Genomic DNA, 22,061 nt, shown 5'->3' with positions numbered 1-22,061 from the left:
CTCCAAATTGAAACAAAGACTCAAGCACAAGCTAGCACGTTCGTATTATAACAACACAAAGAAGTGTGAACCCTAACAGGTAACATTTTAAGCCTCATTTTCATCAGGCCAGAAGTATTTATCACCTAACTTTTTAAATCTCGCAATTCGAATACACAAAATCGCGGATACAACTTTAACACCAGGGCATAAGGTCGCAACTATGTTGAAAAAAGAGTGCGTATACAGCTTGGAAGAGTAATACATATATGTACAAAGTGCAAACCGAAGTTGAACCCCAATTTTCATTCGTAAAACTGAAGTATTCAAAGCGTGTTTTTAAATCCATCTCGGCGTAGTAAGGAAATAAGTCTGCAGGTTTTTGAGTGCTTTCATCTTCACTGCCTATCTGTCGACATACTCGAATAAGGGTTTCCCCTTTCCCCTAGCACTAAAGGTTACATTGAAAGGGTTGTTACAATAGTTGGGGGTAAGGCAGCACTCCACTCAGAATGATTCGTGTCTGTCCGGGAAGGGTGATGCCAAGATATCAGTTACATGTACACCTTTGGGTACCTTTTCTTTTATTTAGGTATAGAAAAAAGTGTAATGTGGTTCGTCACATTCATTTTACTTGTTTACCTGGTAGTATTAAGGAACACATTTGTATATATCGTCATTAAATAACATCAGTTAGAATAGAGTGAAAAACTAACTAAAAGATTACTAACCGAGATCGCTCGATATGATCTTTGAATTGGAAAAAAATATCCCAAAAGAAAGCGGCAGGAATTCCGTACTACTGGCAAATGATCTCGACTGTAAAAACGATATCGAACCTAATTAAATTGAATATAAAAGTAACACAACAAACGCTATAAAATAGTTGAAACATCAGGATGTCCGTGTTTACCGAGCCGGCGTCTGCGATCTATATTTAACTCCACCTGGTGCTGGAAGCGTAAACAAACCAGATGAATGGAACGTTGTAGTTTCAATGTAATTACTTTTTCAAAAACATTTCATAACAAAATCACAGCAATAGCTATAATACAAAGACCTTGTGGTCCGTGTGGTATCTCTTAGGTAGTTCTGACTGAATACTGAATACTCTGTATGCAAGTTGCGGAAAGTTTTCAAAAATTAGGAAAAGTTCTCGGAAATTCCAAGAAAATTTTACTGACAAAAGGAAACCTTCATATTGGAAATGGATAATATCGGGTCCTTTGCGAAAAAATGAGTAGTTTCCGAATATTTTCCAAGTGGAAAAGTAGTCTTGCAATTTCGAAAGCTTTCCGACGGCACCAGCACCTCAGTTCATCAGTAGTTCTGCCGGTCTAGCCAAGGTTACAATCGCTATCGCTTCGACATCGAAAAGCATTATATCTCTCTATCACTCTTCCATATTAGCGTGACAGTGACAGTTGCGTTTCGATCGCTACGGAGCGTAAGCGATCGGCATCTTGGCTACGCGGCCTGATGACCATGGCATAATTTCTATGAAGGCACCATACCACAGGTAGGGTTACCAGATGTCAGGAATTTTGACCGTTTGTCAGGAATGCGGCCGGAATACGAAAATGTCAGGAATCAGGAAGGTTTAGGTGTATAATTTGTTATCCCGCGCGAAGCCGGGGCGGGTCGCTAGTGATTTGATATAACAAACCCACACTACCCACAGTGCAAAGAACCTACCGTGGTCAACAGTCGATTATAAAAATAACAAGTGTCAAAAGTCGTATGTTGAAGTCCCACCTACGTGTATTGACAGGAACAAACACACAACACGCCCACCCCTTCCGGTAGTCGGGAATGTATGGGAATAACTTGTATTTATCGTATGATCCGTTTGAACATGTCGCTTGCCCAAACAACACCTTTACGACATAGTCCTTGCAACAATATGGGCACAGCAGACATAAAAAAGTTATACAGAAAAGAAGGAGTTATTCAACCTTTTAAACTGCTTAATGGTGCCTTAAGCTAGGAACATACTTAGCCCACGTACGCAACGTATGCGATGCATTATGACAATCTGAACCCAGAAATGTGTATGCTTAGAAACATACTTGTCATACGCAATGCAACGCATGACAAGTATGTTTCTAAGCAAACAAATTTCAGGGTTCAGATTGTCATAATGCAATGGCTGTCGCTTTCGTAGGCGTTTCCCAGGAGCCGTGGCAAAAAGCCGTGATGACGCGAGGAAGAAGAAGATTGTCATATCTAATACATTGTATACGTTGCGTTAGGTACATGGGCACAGAATAAATAATAGTACCTACTAGGTACAGAAGACTCACTCTCTAACAAAACGCGTCTGTCACGATCAGCACAGATATGGCCGCTAGGTGGCGACAGCGCCACGCGCGGCTTATGGCAAACCCCAAAATTGGGGTCGAACGGATGTACTTTTAGCTACCTGTAGCAAAGCGACGAAATCGCGGAGTGAGCCACGCCTGACATGGGTAGGTAAGTGTGTCCCCCCTGCCTTAACTGTGGTTAAACAGACATCGACTACCTGTTGCGAAATTCTATTAACATATTTAATTAGATAAAATTATACTGCATTAAAGATATTTGCTGTTTAAAAGGCTATATGTACATGTATGTATAGTCATTTTATTAAACTTGATGCTTTTAAGAAATTCAGATTCATTTTATAGGCAATATAAAAGATAAAAAAAAGATCACCGTATTCGAGGACGTTAAAATGTTGTAAAAAGTATGTTGACGATATAAAATAATAAAAAGCAGTTAAAAATGTCAACATTATGACCAGTTTGTTTTAAAGCTTCAATAAATAAAAAGGTCGCAACAACTTATAAAATGTAAATAGTTACTTTAAAGTTGCAAGTGATACCTAATATACGGATTTTATTTAGTTAGATATTTGATATTTCCATTTAGCCTGCTTTGAAGAAAAACATCTCTAGAAATGTAGTTAAGAGCGCTCTTACAAGAAAAGTCGAAATAATGCAAAATTGATGATACTAGTCGACGAAATTCAGGACTTGGTGCTCATTATTAGAAACAATGAGTACTTGTTCCAGTAAAAGCGTCTTCTTATCTTTTTAAATATCGTTGTAAATATTAGAAAAAGGACTTATTAAATTAGTAATGAATTTTTTTCTGATGGTCGTTTCCGAAAAACCCCGTGAAGCACTGAACGGCAAGCTCTTATTTGGAAATGTTGAGAAGTTTACTCTGCTAAACCTGGCTATTTTGTATTACTAATACCCTGTACTTTAGGCATATCAAACGATATTTTTCCTACATACCTTTGAGAAAGAGAAAATCAAAGTAAAACGAACTCAATTTTCTCTCCGAAACAAGTGTCAATTTCTACGAAAATCTACTTAATATCGAAGTCATTTTCATACTCAAGCAATCTGCAACGTTTGCTTATACTGTTGGTATACATTAGTGTTTATGAAATTCTACTATAATTTTTTGGCAATTTTTTGAAAACTACTCTATATTACCGATGACGCGCGCTCGCCAGCTCAGTGCCGCGGCAGAGCTTGTACAGGCAGGACGTGTGTCGGTCGGCTCCGCACATTTTCAACGGCGACGACGAGGTTTTTTATCATTGTGTGCGGCGGGCGCCGTGTAAAACGCTATAACTGTGTGCGTGTAAACCGCAACGAGAGACTTTGATCCTAGCACTGTTTTTATAGTATTATAATTTATAATGGTACAGTTTAATAAACTACCGGACAGGATTAAAAATATTTGAAACGACCTGACATTCTATATGTATTTATTTGACTCAAGATAGTACTCAGGGTCTGATGATGGAGCCGGAAGTTGGTCACCAGTACCAGTCAACCATGCAACTAAACCACTTCGTGTTTAGGCTCGTTTTATTCGTCTCAACAAGATCTTTGACACAAGATAGTACTCAGGGTCTGATGATGGAGCCGGAAGGTGGTCACCGGTTCCAATCAACCATGCAACTAAACCACTTCGTGTTTGGGCTCGTTTGATTCGTCTCAACAAGATCTTTGACACAAGATAGTACTCAGGGTCTGATGATGGAGCCGGAAGGTGGTCACCGGTACCAATCAACCATGCAACTAAACCACTTCGTGTTTAGGCTCGTTTTATTCGTCTTAACAAGATCTTTGACACAAAATAGTACTCAGGGTCTGATGATGGAGCCGGAAGGTGGTCACCGGTACCAATAAACCATGCAACTAAACCACTTCGTGTTTGGGCTTGTTTGATTCGGCTCAACAAGATCTTTGACTTAAGATAGTACTCAGGGTCTGATGATGGAGCCGGAAGGTGGTCACCAGTACCAATCAACCATGCAACTAAACCACTTCGTGTTTAGGCTCGTTTTATTCGTCTCAACAAGATCTTTGACACAAGATAGTACTCAGGGTCTGATGATGGAGCCGGAAGGTGGTCACCGGTACCAATCAACCATGCAACTAAACCACTTCGTGTTTGGGCTCGTTTGATTAGTCTCAACAAGATCTTTGACACTGAAGATACACAAGGTTTGATTATGGAGCTGAAAAGTGGCCACGGGTACCAGTCTATCATGTAACTGAACCACTTCGTGTTTAGGCACGTTTTATTCATCTCGACAAGATCTTTGACACAAGATAGTACTCAGGATCTGATGATGGAGCTCGAAGGTGGCGACGGGTACCTGTCTATCATGCAGTGTTGGCATCAATCTGAACTAAATCAATCCGGATTGATCAATCGAATTGACGCGTCAATCCGAATTGATTTAATTCTGATTGACGCGTCAATCCGATTGAATCAATTGGAATTAACGCATCAATCCTCAATTCGGATTAAATCAATTCTCAATCTAGATTAACCTAGGGTCCCTTTCCCTTCCCTAAGATTAGTTTTCAAAGGTGTCCTTTTTAAGCACTTACTTACTGGACTTAAAGTCGATATCTGAGGTTCCCAGAGGTTCGAAAACATGTTCCTGATGTCAGTATTGACTGATGTCCCTTTTAGGGACATTTTTCGAAATTGGCCAATTACGTTCATATTCGTAATCGATGTCGACCATAGGTCCCGAAAAATGTTTCGCGCGTCAGTATTGAAGGATGTCCCTTCCATTTCGGGACATTTTTTTAAATTGATCGTTGGCACTTTAAAACGATATCTGAGATTTCCAAAGGTTCCGTAACATGTTTCCGACGGCAATACAGACGGAGTTTCCTTTTTTTTCTGGACATTTATGGGACATTTCTTCCAATTAACCGATTGCGTTCAAAATCGATATCTGAGGTGCCCAAAGGTTTCGAGACATGTTTCTGACGGCAATACCGAGAAATGACCTTTTTTCAGCAGGGTGGTGTAATGCAGGTAGTAAAGTAAGTACGCGGCTAAAGTGTAGAATCTAAATATTGCCGTTGAAACCATATTTTGCACCTCAGATATCGATTTTGAATGCAATCAGTCACTTTCAAAGAATGTCACTAAAATGTCCCAAAACAGGACATCTTTCAATATTGCAGTTGAAAAAATGTTTAGAAACGTCTGTTTACCTCAGATATCGATTTTAAACGCAATCGGGTAATTTCTAGAAATGTCTCAAAAAAGGACATCTCTCAATATTTCCCTCGGAAACAAGTTTCGAAACCTTTGGGCACCTCAGATATCGATTTTGAACGCTATCGGTTAATTTTAAGGAAAGTCCCGAAAATGTTCCAAAAAGGACATCCTTCATATAGCCGTCGGAAACATGTTTCGGAACCTTTGGTAAACTCAGACACCGCTTTTGAACGCATTTGGTCAGTTTCACAAAAATGGCCTAAATAAAAAGGACATTAGGTAGGTACATACAAAGTAATCGTCAATCCGAATTGACGATTGAGGATTGACCGATCAATTTGAATTAACGATTAGTAATCGTCAATCTTCAATCAGTAGATTTAGAATTAGTTTCGTCAATCGTCAATTCGAATTGATCGGTCAATTCTCAATCGTCAATTCGAATTGATTTTTTGCCAACACTGCTATCATGTAACTGAACCACTTCATGTTTGGGCTCGTTTGATTCGTCTCAACAAGACCTTGGACACAAGTTAGTACTCAGGGTCTGATGATGGAGCTGGACTGTGGCCACGGGTACCAGTCTACCATGTAACTGAACCACTTCGTGTTTGGGCTCGTTTGATTCGTCGCAACAAGATCTTTGACACAAGATACTACTCAGGGTCTGATGATGGAGCTCGAAGGTGGCGACGGGTATCAGTCTATCACATAACTGAACCACTTCGTGTTTGGGCTTCGTGTTTGGTTTATCACCTAGTGTCAAACATCTTGTTGAGACGAATCAAACGAGCCTAAACACGAAGTGGTTTAGTTGCATGGTTGATTGGTACCGGTGACCACCTTCCAGCTCCATCATCAGACTCTGAGTATCACCTAGTGTCAAAGAACATGTTGAGACTAATCAAACGAGCCTAAACATGAAGTGGTTTAGTTACATGGTTGATTGGTACCGGTGACCACCTTCCGGCTCCATCATCAGACTCTGCTGAGTATCACCTAGTGTCAAAGATCTTGTTGAGACTAGTCAAACGAGCTTAAACATGAAGTGGTTTAGTTGCATGGTTGATTGGTACCGGTAACCAACTTCCAGCTCCATCATCAGACTCTGAGTATCACCTAGTGTCAAAGATCTTGTTGAGATAAATAAAACGAGCCTAAACACGATGTGGTTTAGTTGTATGGTTGATTGGTAATGGTGACCACCTTCCAGCTCCATCATCAGACCCTGAGTACTGTCTTGTGTCAAAGATCTTGTTGAGACGAATTAAACGAGCCCAAACACGAAATTGTTTAGTTACATGATAGACTGGTACCCGTGGCCACCTTCCAGCTCCATCATCAGACCCTGTGTATCTTCAGTGTCAAAGATCTTGTTGAGACGAATCAAACGAGCCCAAACACGAAGTGGTTTAGTTACATGATAGACTGGTACCCGTGGCCACCTTCCAGCTCCATCATCAGACCCTGTGTATCTTCAGTTTCTTGTAACTTGTTTCTTGTAAATAAGCGAGTACCTATAATTTCTTTCGAGTAATATACGTTCATAAGTACGAGTATGGGGCTATTCATAAATTACGTCGTTTCAAATGGGAGGAGGGGGGGGGGGGGTCTGGACATCGGATGATGGTAGCATGACGTAGGAGGAAACAGAGTCATCCGAAGCATGATTTTTAGATGATTTGAGGGATGGGGGGGGGGGTCAAAAATAGATGACGTAATTTATGAATAGCCCCTATGTACATTTGCACTGCATTTAGTATTTTCGTACTTACCAAATAACAGTTTTAGGACTTTATAAGTTAAGTACAGTTAGTGTTGTTATGGTTGATTTCAATATGCTTCGCGATGGATCAAGAATGTTTAATCCATAATTGTAGTGCGAGTGTGGTAGAAGGGATCGGAATACTGAGCTCGCACGGCCTGCCGCAGCGCGTAAAATACCTAAACTCGCTCAACCCCGAAATGTAATAGCACTCTTAAGAGGATAAAAACCCATGCTTTTATTTTGACCTACTTAATCTACGCAAAAAAGGGTATCGAAATGTTAATGGCAATAATTGCCAAGAAGTTACATTACCTGGTAGCTGTTGCAGATTCCCTAAACGTTACAAAACCCGCGGTCGTCAATGGAGACATAAACTTCTCAATACCTCATGGTTGAACTCATTTTATTAGGGGTCTGTAGGAAATTAAACTAAACACATTATTTACATTTATGAATCAAACAATAAGTTTCAGCAACAAGAGCGATCGAGGTTAAGAACTTTGTAGAAAGTTACTTGAAAGTTGCAAGTGAAGCCTATTATGTATAAGGATTTTATTTAGCAATTTGCCTTTTCCATTTGTCCTGCTTTGACGAATAACATTTCTAGAAACAAGATCCAAAATATATTTTTTAATACAGTTGCTCAAAAAGTGCTACTTTACGTAGCTGTTGAGCGTGCGGAAAGTTGGTTATCTCGAACTAGTGCTTTTTACTTTTCCAATTTTTTTAAATTTATACTTGTTCCAATTCACGACTACTTATTGATGAGTGTTAATATTAGTTTCCTTTAAACGTCGTAATCAGCATAAAAACCTACCGTTAATGTAAGAATACGAAAAATATTACATATATCATATTTAATTACTTACCTCTTCATCATTATAACACGTTTATTTTTTAATATTCAATATTGAAAATTCCGTTCTTAATAAGTTGACTGAATGGAACGGAATAGCTGTCAAACGCCCATAGATATAATATACTTAAAGACGACGTCTAACCGAGCTGTCACTGTTGCCACTTTTGTTTAGTGTACGATTAACAATGTTTTTCTTATTTTTTCGCAACTGTATTAAAAAACGTCGTTCGATACACGTGCGGAAATGTCATTCTTCACTCGTCCCGAGTCTTGCCACTCGCCTGCGGCTCGTGGCAAGATATCTCGGTACTCGTGAAGTAATGACATACCTTCCGCACTAGCATCGAAATGTACTATTTAGTCATTTGCTAAATATAGGTACTACTCTTTGCTATATCTTTATTATTATAACAAAAAATATTACATGTGCGAGTAACCATTTCAACCGAACTCTGGATAGCCTCTGCGCTGCGCATAATGATTTATCTTACCTTCCTTTAAAAATCTATCTACTGCGGAACCCCTTGATTCATCTTCATCCCACACCTGACCATGTCTTAGTTTAAACAAGAATCCACCGTTCCCACAGCGTAACGAATTGTGATACTAACAAAAGAACCATTTGCGCCATCGTTGCGTCGGCACCAATTAACTTAGTCCATGGCACTTTGTTAAAATTAAGATGCCATTAGTTTTTATATTATTGCAAGTTAGCACGGTTGCTCATTTGAATTGATTTTCCTGACCTTGCAGGTGTTTATGCATTGTGGAATGTCAGTGATCTTTCTACTTAACTCATGTATTTCAAAATATATGGTATTGTAATGTACCTAACAGACACTTTAACTTGATGATTATTTCAGCATTTAAGTTGTTTCTACACGACGAGAAATACTCCACAAAAAAGACAATACGGTTTCGGGCCGCTCGGCTGAAGATCTTCTGGTTTTCCCCTCGGGTTTACCAGACACATCGTTGGGCACAGGCGATCGAGGCAACAGATCGGCAATCGACATCGTATTTAAAGCATTGGCAGTAAGTTTCAACATAGCGAAGGCTTGCTATCGCATTTGGTACAAAGCACTTCTTTCGAAGCTTCCATTCCATGGGCTTCCAAAAAACTGTGATTTTGTTTTAATTTTTTGGTGAATCATGTAAATCGAGATTGCCGAAAGCTGACAAATTATACTCGAATATTGGTTAATGTTTATATTTTTGGTATGACAGTAAAATACATTTTACAGCATATCTTAAATCTAAGAGCAAACCGCTAGTAAACGTAAAGAGCTATTATCGCAGATGCAAAAGAGGTCAGCTCTAAAAGTGGTAGAGTGCCGACTGCTTCCCCCGGTCCAATAAAGTGTGCAGTTTACCAGCAGCCGACTCACATTTATTTCAGTACCGCTTATCGGATCAACGGGAAACAATTTCATTTGTAAATATTACTAGCCCTTGCGTGCGGCTTCAGTCAATTGAGTAGTTCGAAAACAATTACAATCTAATGCTAACTTGTCCAATTTTAATGAATCCACTATATTTACCTACTTGGCTCATTTATGTATTTAGTCAGCAAATCCGATCCGACAGTGATATGTAAGACATCAGACCCGATTAACACACATCACTAATCCCTACTTCCCTTCCCTAATACTAACATGTATTATAATTCGTAGTAACTCTATTTGTCTGTTACCTATCTCTTCACGCTTACACCGCTGAACCAATTTTGATGTTTATGGAGATAGTTTGAAGCCCTAGAAAAGGCATAGGATTAATATCAATCATTATCATCATTCCACGCAGACGAAGTCGCGAGCTGAAGCTAGTATAGGTAATAAATATGATAAAACTTGCAATTAAAATCAGTAACTCCTGTTTATTAGGTATCGACAATGCATGGCAGCAGAAAGATGACCTCAATACATACATATTATACCAGAAATCTGAGAAATCTCTTTAACTCACGTTCAACCATCTGACCGTCGATTATTTTACTCACTTCATTTTTAATGGTCTTGCTTCAAAATGGCATTAAGATTTACCGCTTATCCTCCCGAATCAATTACAGAATTGTAAACCCATGAACCGTTAAGGCATTAAAACATGCGTTATCTTCCGAGAAAGCGCTGCCCCGATTGGCCCAATTGGCCCATTTGGCCCACCCTGGCACATCACGAATAATCTTGAATCAGTTCAGTGGGCGGAACCTTGACACGATCCGAAGACAATCGGATTAAAAAGTTCCGTTCGAGAAAACATTGTAAATTCACGTGGACAAATCGAGGACTTGCCCGTTGCTGGCTCGTTGAGCGTTGAGCGGACTTGTAAATAAACGTAACAGGGTGAGCATTTATTAGAGAACAAGAGCACAGGGAATATTCGAAAGTTTTTTTTGTATTAATTTGCGTGACGATTATGAATTTGGCACATAAGTGTAACCGTAACATACTTATACAGCAACATTCAAACTAAGTACCTGATAGCAAAGACATATGTAACTTCGTATAAGATGAATAAAGTCTAAGGAAAAAACGTGCCTCGGAAATCAAGAAATAGTCATTCTCGTATAAATGGCGACAACACCTTTGGCCTATGCTCGGCTAGATGGCGTGACGACACCGTTTCATATTTCACAATTTTAACACATAGATATCAGTGAATGAGCATGGGTCAAAACAATATACAAATAATAAAATAATTTATCCATATATAAATACATTTTTTTGATAATTTTATACGTTTTCATTTTGAGTTTTAGTCGTGTGTCGATAGATGGCAGTAAATTTACTGTGACTACTAAATTTACTATGACTGGACCCCTCTATACTATCTATTCTTTTTGCTGATAGTTAGGTATTGCATATTACTCAAAGGATTAAAAAATTCTAGATGTTAACGAGGAGTTATTTTCAAATTAAGGTGTTTTAGTGAATTTGTGTTATTTGACGTAAAATATAACTGCAGGTAATTTTCAATTAGAAATAAATGCCTATCTATCAAGAAATGGCTTTCAAATCTTCCTTAAGCTGCTACAAACCGGTTAAAACAATTCAAACCTGAAGTTCTAGATAATGAACTAGAATTAATTCAATCGAATACTAAGCAGCAGATAAATGTCACTTTCGCTCAAAGCGTTAAGCAGATAAGAGATAACCGGAAAAATATTGGCACAGATTTAACTTGATTAATAAAGACAATGCTACCGAATCAGATAACAGCAATCCTAAGAGGCATACTTGAAGAATTGAGACAAACGACTGGAGAAAGTTCGTATTGTATGCAAAAACATTGATACAAATTTCGAATTAATATTATGTAGATTAAATTGTCGATTTCTTCGAACGAAGGCCGATTTCTATTTAACGAAGAGTGTGATTTATAGAATAATAAAATAAATATAATCAGTAATTTTAGCCAGTAATAGTGATGAAAATAAATGTTTAGTAAAACTGTTGAAAACAATAGCAGAATTAGTTACTTCTGAATAAACAATGTGTGATTCTTTTAGAGTAGTAATTATCTGAAGCGTGATTATCTAAACAGCCTCGCTTATTGAAATTAGGGTATCGGGTACTAAAGCAGCATTTCGATACTTTTGTATATGCGTATCTTCGCAATGAAACAGGAAATAATTAAATATCTCTTCTTAAAATAATAACAGTGCTCAACTGACCCACTATTCGGAATCGGTCCATTAAGAAATAAATCAATAAGCCATCAATATCGCCAACCTGCAATTATTTAAAGGAAAAGGCATCTATATCAGTTCTGATGAAGGAAAAATTGTTACTGACACACCCTCATGCCTCCGTGTAAAATACATCTCGTGGGTTGCTATTGAGATTTTAACTTTACGCAAAAGATTTGGAAGATCGCATGTCTTTTGTTTCCCGATACGTTAATATTTTGCATTGATTGCAGTATATCAAAAGCAAAAGACTTAATCTCCAAGGCCTGAAATTAGCATTTAATTGTATGTGGATGTGAAATATTATATTATCGTGGAGAAAGTGACATTTGGTGTTTATTGAAACTCTGACCCACATCGGGAAGACGTGAAGACGCAATAATGATAATATATCAGACGACGGCCACACAATGTTATTAATGACCTTCCCACAGATCTGATATAGGATGAGGAGATGAAAACCAGATGCTATATCTTAAACAAATTTTCTAAAAATAACCAATCATTCACCAGCGTCTTTGTTGTCTTAAAGAGTAAATATGTAGAAAGCATCAAATACTTTATACTATAGGTACATTAAATAATTTAAAAAGTTTATTATGATATTAACAAACTTTGATTTTTTCTACATTTCTATACACATGGAATTCCATAGGTATTTTTTTACGTTTAACAATGTTAATGTTACGTTTTAGAACTCATTAGCTTCTGCCCATTCAACTACATACCAAATGTTAATTCAACATGTGTATAGTGTTGTTGCAGTTATGTTCTCGCTGTCAAATGTAATGATTGCGAGTAAGAAATGTAGCGAGTGAAAATTTACAGCAGCTGGTTAAACGTGAATCTACAAGTAGAAGTCGCCACACTACTCTTATCACTTTACCATCTTTAAACTTGACATGAAATGTATATCTAAATGGAGATAAAACGCAAATAACTTTGGACTTAGCTGTACAATATGACCACTTAGATAAAAGCGACATAACAGATCGACAGTTACCTTCATGGTTTCCATTACGTTTTTGCTTGACTTTGAATTTTAAATCTCATTTGTATGGAGGCACTGTCTACTTTGTGTCTTGGGGATATTGCTTGTGATGTTCTGATAGTGTCAGATTGAATCAAGTGTAATTATAAAGGTGTGCTCGACTGCTCAGAGTCTCGTGTGGCATGATAAGAAATCACAGGCGACTTTCTGGTCGAGCGAGCAAGGTCGTGAGCTGGACGCAAAAACTTGTTTCCATGATTGTGGTTTCGATCCCATTTCACAAATGTGTCAATCGATTCATGTTAATAAAAGCTGTATGTCAACATGATGGTAAATATTGCAATACCAACTTGGCTGACCAAAGCAATATTTATCGATGTAAAGATGTTCACGTTTCCAATTCCTTTGAATTTCAATTAGGTAAGTACAGTGTCAGAAATCACAGCTTACTAGATGCATAGCTTATTTATGGGACTTATGGGCATTTATAGAGAACACTGTAATAATTATAATTTGCAGGTTTCTTCACAAAATATCCTTCATGTTGTTTTTTTAGCACGCCTGTTTGTGTTTTTAAAATTGACAAATATGTCACGTAATGATAATATTTCCCCGAATCCATACTGAAGAAAAGAAAGTACAAAAAAAATATCCCACTTGAAAGGAAGTATTTCAATTACTTAAATCAAGGATCAAAGTCAGCATAAATCTTAGCAATATCTTCTCACTTCCCGCCTTGAACATTTCGAATGAGTAACACCGCAAATAAATTCTTTACACGTAATTTTTTCTTATTTTTTAAATTTATATCTTTAAATCTGTCAATCTGTCAGCCTTCGATGTTTATTCGCGGGAGTCCGTTCACTTCAGGCTACTTGGTTCCACCGTGGACAATAAATGCCTTAATTGACAGTACAAATAACTGTATTCACCTTGGTTAAATCACTTCTCTCGTTTACTTTGCACCACTATTTATATCATGTCACGATGTTGTTCGAGATTTTTCGCTTTCAAGTTGGTCGTGTTTATATCGCGCCGCATGTAGTCTGTATTGTTTCTTTTGTTACATGCGCATTTTATGGAAATTTTAAATATTTTTCCATGATGATACGATGATAGACGAATAAACATGTAGTGGACAACGATGCGGCGACATGTAAACAACACACAGCCTTGCCGTTTTATGCCATAAAATCAAAAAAATATGTACGTACACTTATGTAGGAACTTTTATGAAACATTTTACTGCCTCCGAAGTCGACCTCCAGAATTTCAAACATACATAAGTACTTACTTACCTATTTATATAATGCCAGATTTTAATATTGAGTTAGACATCCAATATACTTACATTGATGTAGGGATTTTCAGCGATATACAGGGTGTGGCTTGTAATAAGAGCAAAAAATTAAAATATACACCCTTTAAGTAATGAGGAATTAAGTCCAAATAGTTTCAATTAATTAAAATGAAAAAATAATTTTCTGTTATTTTCTAACAAAATTAATCGAGCCAGCAATGTACTGCAGACGTTATGTGTCCAGTCGGAATACTTGACATTGACATTTACGATCGTTTTCAATAATATTGAAAATCCTATTAAATGTATAATATTGCTTTTTAAACGTATGCAATTTTCAATTAATGTTCAGTACTTAATGTGGAAATCAACATTATTTAACAGTTTTCTTATGAAATAGGCCTAACGGACAAAAGGACGAAATGAGTAAAACGCTATAAAGTAACTTGAACTGTTTATTAAGCAGTTCCAACAAAAATTGTGCAATAAAATCACTGATAAATGATAACAATTATGCCAATCTAAATGGATAACCACTTCACGAGATAACTTGCACTTTTAAAATTTTGTAAGGATGATTCTTTTTCACGACAACGACTACGAACGATGGTACAACCTGTTCTCCGTTTGAGTTCGCTCCGACACGACACCAACATGTGCAATACTGGATGGAGGGCCTTCTTAAAAATAACGTAGAAATTCACTGCTAATTCATCTGGCTGTACAACTGCGATCACAACCAGAATCACATTTGGTGCAACCACAACGTACATTCGTAACTCTGATTTGACAACAAAGCTCGGTTTTCATTTACTGTTATTTCGTTAAACCATATGTTTCATATTTCACGTGCATAACTGATTAGTTTACTAAATTAATATTATTACTTGTAAAGTTTGCTTTATTTTGATAAATTAGCAACTTGACGTACATTGTCATTTATGTTGTAAGAGAGAATAGATTAAACAATCTAATGCATAGTTTAGGTCCCTGTGGAGGTTTATTACAATATTTATGATATTTTGAAAGGCGACGTACCCCGGCAGAAAACAGTTGTAGAGTTGGACCAAAAAAAGCCTGCAGCGGATTTGAAAGCCCACGCAGTGCAAGTGTCATTTGTACGTCATAATTTCATAGAAGTTTGACGTTTAAAATAACACTTGCCCTGCGGGGGCTATTACATCCGCTGCAGACTATTCTTGGTCTGACTTTAAACAAACTGTTTTTACGTATGCTGTCTTTATTATGAATACTTTTTATTTAAACCATAAACATAATTAATATCAAACTTACAATAAAATGTAACCTAAAATTAAAACAACCTACAAAACTAAAGCCTTAAAATAGAAAATACAAATTGAAATTAAAAACTAAACTAGATAGATAGGTGCCGGCTGTATACTCTCGGCGAGACACCCCGAGACAGGCCGAGAGCGAGTGTGTACAGATTGCTCTCGCCTTGTCTCGGTCTTCCTTGTCTCGTCTTGCCGTTCTCCGATTGTCTTGTGGTCGGCTTTTTCCGGCCGAGTCAAATGGTCTCGCTGCTGCTCTCGCCAGGGCAGCGAGGCAGGGCATGTACACACTCATTGTTAAAACCTCGGAGTAATTAACAATGGAGACGCCATGTCTAAAATTTTCGGTACAAAATAGTCTGCCGTTTTTTGCGGGGGAGGGGCACATCAAATGTATAGGTACGTCATGTCAGATAAACGTCAGTCCATACATATGGTTGACATGTGGTTGACCATTGGCCGCCTATTTTCGACAGAGGGGAACGCCTGTTAATGGCGGCTCCATTGTTAATTACTCCGAGTTGCGTGGTATAAAGGTGTATGGAAAGGTAACGTACTTGTTTTTGTATGCAGTATTTGCAAAAGTGCTAAATATGTACAGGGTGCCTAGTCAGGATGCCAATTGTTTGCGCCGAAGTGAACGATACGCTAATGTCTCTCTCTCGCACTTATATCGATGAGTGATAAAGAGATTACCGTTATTTCGTTCGCTACGGCGCAAACGGTTGGCATCTTAATTCGGCCCCCTGTTCTTTTCCGTGATAAAGTAACTTCGAAATTATGCTACATAACCATTTCGACACAAAACTATTCAATAAAAAATTTTTGAAAGTTTGAAAACTTTCTGAGGGCTAATAAGTAGAACTATCTAACACGTAGTCAAATGACGCAACGTACTTGTAAATGGAATGGTAAGATCATTTTGGCCACGTGTAAGGGTGGTATTCGACCTGTCCAATGTGTATTTTGTCTCACATTTTGCTTAATGGCAGAGTGAGACAAAATGACAAAAAATTGGACGGATGGAATACCACCCTTAGCTACGCCTATTGCTTCATGTAAATAATTACATCACATGGAAAAAATAATAAACAAAAACGTATAGTTACTGAGTTTATTAATCTTGAACAACTACATAACACAAGTACTTACATTTCACAGCTAACAAATTAATAACAAACACTTTTCAGTTTCCATCCATTATCTTGGCCGATAAATTGCTTTTTCGATAATACGATGTATCATTAGGTATCCTTATTTTTTCAAATGACTCTGTTATGAATCAGGTAGGTACTTTTTCTCCTCTAATACGACTTCTGTGACAGATCCATAGAATACACATAGTTCTGTTTTTTTTGGTACTGGTGTTTGTCGAAATTGCGGACTATTCTTTAGTATAACGCCACGCTGACTCGCATATCACCGCCTGCACGCTGGCTGAGGCTGCACCGACCGCCGTCCCGGGCCCCGGACAGGCTCGATGTCCCGCAAACGTGGCACTACGTTCAACGTTGACGATGACACTGTCAGTCTGCCTCCGATCGGGAAATCGTTTGCGGTGCAACAGCTTGGTTTGAACTTCTTCTGGCTCCACCGTTCAATAATGTAATTCCATCATAAACAAGATTGGATTACATAAATAATTGTTGTACATTCGCTTGACAGTTGTCAATATTGACAAAGTTCAAAGCATTTTTCAAATAGGTAGGTAATGAAGTTAAGTGTTTTATGGAGGTTTTTATTACGAAAATAAATTATTTTAAAAACTATTTCCATTACATAGCAAAAAAAAGTATTTCAAGTTTGTCAACAAAACATAACGTGTCATTGCATATTGAATGAGTTCTGACTTCCTAATAATAAGAGCTACTTTTCTCTGTATTCATTTTTAAAATAACTTGTACTAAAAGGCGCGTACCAAGACGTCCCGGTACCATGACATCTTACGACAATTAAGCGACCGTAACGCAATGTTAAAATCCATTGCTTGCTAAACTTGACTTTAAATTAAAATTTCTCCTAAATTAAGAATTTTTAACCATCGGGACCACTTGGTGGTAACTTTGGGTATTCCAAGGAATCTCTAGTTTGATTTTTTGCTCTTATTACAGGCCACACCCTGTATAGGTACTTACTTAAGCGCATACCAAAATCAACAAAACGGTACCTATACACATGTATGTATAATTAATTTGCAACCACAATGACATCAACGTTTGTGACGAAATCTATATCGCTAAAACGGTCTTATGTTTCGTAAATTCCGATTCGCGTAAGACATTTCTCGGAATTAGTCATATTGCGAATCCGCAATTATGGAATAACCGAAGGAACGAAACATTTATATACCTATGCTTTTCATTGTACAACTAAAAATTGAAGCATTAGCGACTTATCCAAAAAATTACTTGTCACGGGGCAAAATAAGGACTTAACATTTTACATACAACAAACTGTCATGCAGTTTGGCGAAAAAATATGTGTAGAGTCAGACCGTAAAAAGTCTGCAGCGATTTTGATAGCCCACGCAGTGCAAATGTCATTTTAAACGTCAAACTTCTATGAAATTATGACGTATAAATAACACTTACGCTGCGTGGGCTATCAAATCCGCTGCAGACTTTTATTGGTGCGACTATAATGGATATTGCTGTGTATTTTTTATTGAGTAAATAAATTAATTTAAAATAAACATACTTCTACGAAGACAGAAAGAAATACCTGACAGAAACTAGTAAAGTCAGCAGCAAAACAAGCTGAGCAGGTCTTAACACTCGCTCGTAATTAAGTCCTAGTCCTATTGAGACCTCTTCCGATTCTCCTCCAACCTATCCAGACCAGACTTCTGCTTGTCTGTGCCTACGTCATTTCACAGAGAAAAACACACAGACTCCATACATACTGATAATTCCGCTACTCGATGCTAGGAGTCGACTACGAAAATAATAGTAGTTTTGGTACCAAATATATGGAGTAGCACTGTATTCTTACTATATTTCTCTGTGGTCATTTTCGGATTTCATCTTGTCCTGACACAGTCCACAGACAACCTCCAGTAGGGCCAGCTACAAGCTTTTATTCTATTTGGGAACTCCAACTACAGGAACTACTTGTTCTGACTCCTTGATGGAAAGGTCAACGTCCTGTAAAAGCCGAGTCATCACCTTGAACTCAGTCAAGATGAATCCGATACGATCAACATGCCCAGGTGTCCAACTACTTAGTGATTATAAAAAAATAATTATAGCATTGAACCGAAATAGGCCATTATATGGATGTAACTAGGTAGGATCTACGATCTACCTACACCTAACATCCGAAAGTACCATCGGGACCTAGGTATAAAGCATTTATGAGATTCAATTTAAGTATTTTTTTATATTTTGTGTAGACGGTAGGCACCTACACAAGGTAGATGTCTCTTCAACACAAGAATCTTAGGTAGGTAATCGGGTAGCTAGCTTGTAACCAAACCAAAGCAGATCTAAGCAAGTTCTAAGTTATCAATTAATTAAATAAGTAAGTAACTAAATAAGCATATCTCCAATACATACCAGGCCAGGTACAATTTCTCCCAGCCAGTATCAGCTTGCGGATAACTATATCCAATGTAATTAGATATTTATGTAACAGTGAAATTATAAGCCATTGCATGCCAATGACTGTTTCATTCAACCAGACCATGTAGGTATTCCCATCGTCACAACGCGAATTATTGAAAGGGTCAAACCAGCGTATCTGACTTTTATTTTCATTGTCGAATTTTATTTCGTCCGAATAGATAGTTCCCTTTTTGTAGAATATAAGCGCAATTTCACCGTACGTCGGTAAAAAATCTTCTCCCGAGTTACGAAACTTCAAACTTCAACATTTATTCAGCAAATAGGCCACAAGGGCACTTTTACACATCAACATTGAATTTACATATAAGAAAAAAAAATACATCAAAATTATGAAAACATGTTATAGTTAACAGCGGAAAATTAGGTAGGTACGTAAAAGATATCGGCAGATGCCGTATCCTACGGTGTCTGCCGATAAAGCTCCGTCTGGGATGGGCTTAAGGGTTCCTAGTTGACTACGGAACCCTAAAAAAACCGGGCAAGTGCGAGTCTGACTCGCGCACGAAGGGTTCCGTACCATAAAGCAAAAAAACAAAAAACAAAAAAAAGCAAAAATAAAACGGTCACCCATCCAAGTACTGACCCCTCCCGACGTTGCTTAACTTTGGTCAAAAATCACGTTTGTTGTATGGGAGCCCCATTTAAATCTTTATTTTATTCTGTTTTTAGTATTTGTTGTTATAGCGGCAACAGAAATACATCATCTGTGAAAATTTCAACTGTCTAGCTATCACGGTTCGTGAGATACAGCCTGGTGACAGACAGACGGACGGACGGACGGACGGACGGACAGCGAAGTCTTAGTAATAGGGTCCCGTTTTACCCTTTGGGTACGGAACCCTGAAAACGAGTATGATTCTTTCTGCCTATGCTAGTGACACGACTCATGCGAACCTGGTTGTATTAGTCGTTTGCTCGCCTACGCTAGGAAAATTATGAGAATAACATCACTGATTACCAATCTGGTTTATTGGTAGGTATCTACTTGTAGAAAATGGTCCTCCCATCTTCTTTAAAGCCAAGGCCTTGCAATTAAGTAACACCTATCGGAAGCCACTTAACACTTATTGCATTGTTCGATGCATTTGCAAACAATCAAACAAAACAATGCTTTTAGGTGAATGCCTTTGAAATGCAATAAACACCTGCTAGTGATTGGTTAGATGATGTAGGTAGGGGTACCTACTGGCCAGGGTCGCTGAACTACCAGGTAGGCTAGGCTAGCAGGTAGTAAGAAATCGGACACTTCTGAGAATAGGTAGGTCTTATTCGCGTTATAATAATTTTCTATTGTTTAGAAATGGGTTGCGAAGTGTTATTCTATTATAACCTTTGGGTTGCTGAGTAAGCAAGCATACAATTCACTTTTTAACACTGCAACCCTGGTTAGTAAGTAATTTTCTATTTTATTCAGATGTCACTTCTGGAGTATACAGGCTCTAAATCGAGATAAATTACTTAACTGTTTATCAATCCATACTTAGAAGCCATATCTAGCAAGACCAGGACACACATGAGATACTAGGTATCTGCCTGGTCGCGTGCGTAACATTTACATAGTACCTGGCCTACAGGAAGGACTCGTCTAGAATGGCTAGTAACTCTAGTAAGTAGGGGTAAGCGAACTGTTGCATCAAAGAATCCAAGAGCATTGGCCGCCTGTTGTTATGGTGAGCGGTCTGAGACATGTTCAGAGTGGCTATGCAGAAGACTGACATCTAAGAATGTCTTGTGTAAGTATACCCCGATTACCTATATATCTTGATGTGGCCTAGCTATGGTGCATGTATTTGTATAATACTTACCTGCCACAAATTACGTTCTAGGTAGGTATACCTATATCACCTATGGCATCATACTTCTATTCGGTGCGTTTCGGGTAAGACGGACGACTTTTGCCCTTGTCTACTATTTTCAAAAGTACATCTTTACAAGGCAATACCGCATTTTAACCTGACAGCTTAAGCTGAGAAAAACAAATGTATTTATCCAATGGAATGGCAATGGGGCTAACCATTAGTACTGTTAGTTAAAACTTGGCCTTCTCTTGCCTTACGATGCTTATTGTATTAACCAAGCCACCGTTAGAGACGCGTTCTCGTCAACCATCTGACCATGTCGGACACTATTGATAGGAGAAAGTATTTGCATACTCAGCTCAACGCAATCAAAACTCAATTTAGACGCAGCAATCGTTTTCAAAACCGACTACCGGTTTTGTAGCGTAATAAAGTCTTAGACGGTTCTAACCTAAAATTGCACGCATTTGGTCGTTAGCCGCACAGTATTCTTAATTTAAATAAAGTTTTAGTTTACTTACGTGTTAGTTTTCCGTATTTTAACACACACAAGCACTGTTTGGTCACAGGTCACGTTCACACAGAGTTCGAGCGACGCCCGGCGACCGGCGTGGCGAGCCGCGGCTAACTGAGTGAGCCTACGTTACGGCCGGCAATCTCCCACTCACTCGGCGTTCGGATTCCTGTAGCGAAGATTTTGTTTTAGATTTTAATTATTTTAATTGCAATGAAATCTGCTTGCAATTTCTATGTAGTTAATACATTTATTTTACACATTTTTTTTAAATTAACAGAGTTTCTAGTTTAGATGTTATGTACGTAGTACGTTTATTTCGTGTAATTTATTGGTGCAACAAATCTTGTGCGATTATCTGATACCTACAATTTGTTGTTTGCTCTATCGACAATTTTCTCCACTTAAAAAGCATGTGACTTGTAGCAGTTGTAGTCGATGTACATATATAGACCCTTAAAAGCTGGAATCTATGGTATTTTTAAACGAAAACGTGAAATAATTTATAAAACTGAACGACCAATGCAGTAAATTAATTAATTATAACAAAAATAGACTAAAATAGTCCAACTCGCCCGTGCTTGTATTTTGCGCTACTTCTTGATAGCAAATTTGTTTATAAATGACTTCTATAAGTAGTTTATTTAAATGTTCTTGAGAGTATACAGATCCCTTTATTCCTTTTTACGCTAATGTAATAATCAAATTTTTGTTATTAA

At 37.8% G+C, this 22,061-nt stretch overlaps 1 protein-coding gene across 3 annotated transcripts in view; it reads right to left on the bottom strand.

Annotated features, from left to right (window-relative positions):
- Positions 1-21,469, bottom strand: part of LOC134666949 (LIM domain only protein 7) — a 207,024-nt gene extending 185,555 nt beyond the window's left edge. For 2 of the 3 annotated variants that reach the window (XM_063524272.1, XM_063524278.1), the window contains exon 1: positions 21,350-21,468. The gene's annotated coding sequence lies outside the window, so the exon portion shown is untranslated. Of the gene's footprint in view, positions 1-21,349 lie in introns of all 3 variants that reach the window. The other variant, XM_063524261.1, reaches the window with a different exon arrangement.
- Between the last annotated feature and the right edge of the window lie 592 nt (positions 21,470-22,061).

This window comes from Cydia fagiglandana, chromosome 1 (assembly GCF_963556715.1).
Source record: "Cydia fagiglandana chromosome 1, ilCydFagi1.1, whole genome shotgun sequence".
In the NCBI taxonomy this organism is placed as follows: Eukaryota; Metazoa; Arthropoda; class Insecta; order Lepidoptera; family Tortricidae; genus Cydia; species Cydia fagiglandana.
The sequence above is the reverse complement of the archived record's forward strand: the minus strand, read 5'-3'. Positions and strand labels throughout refer to the sequence as shown.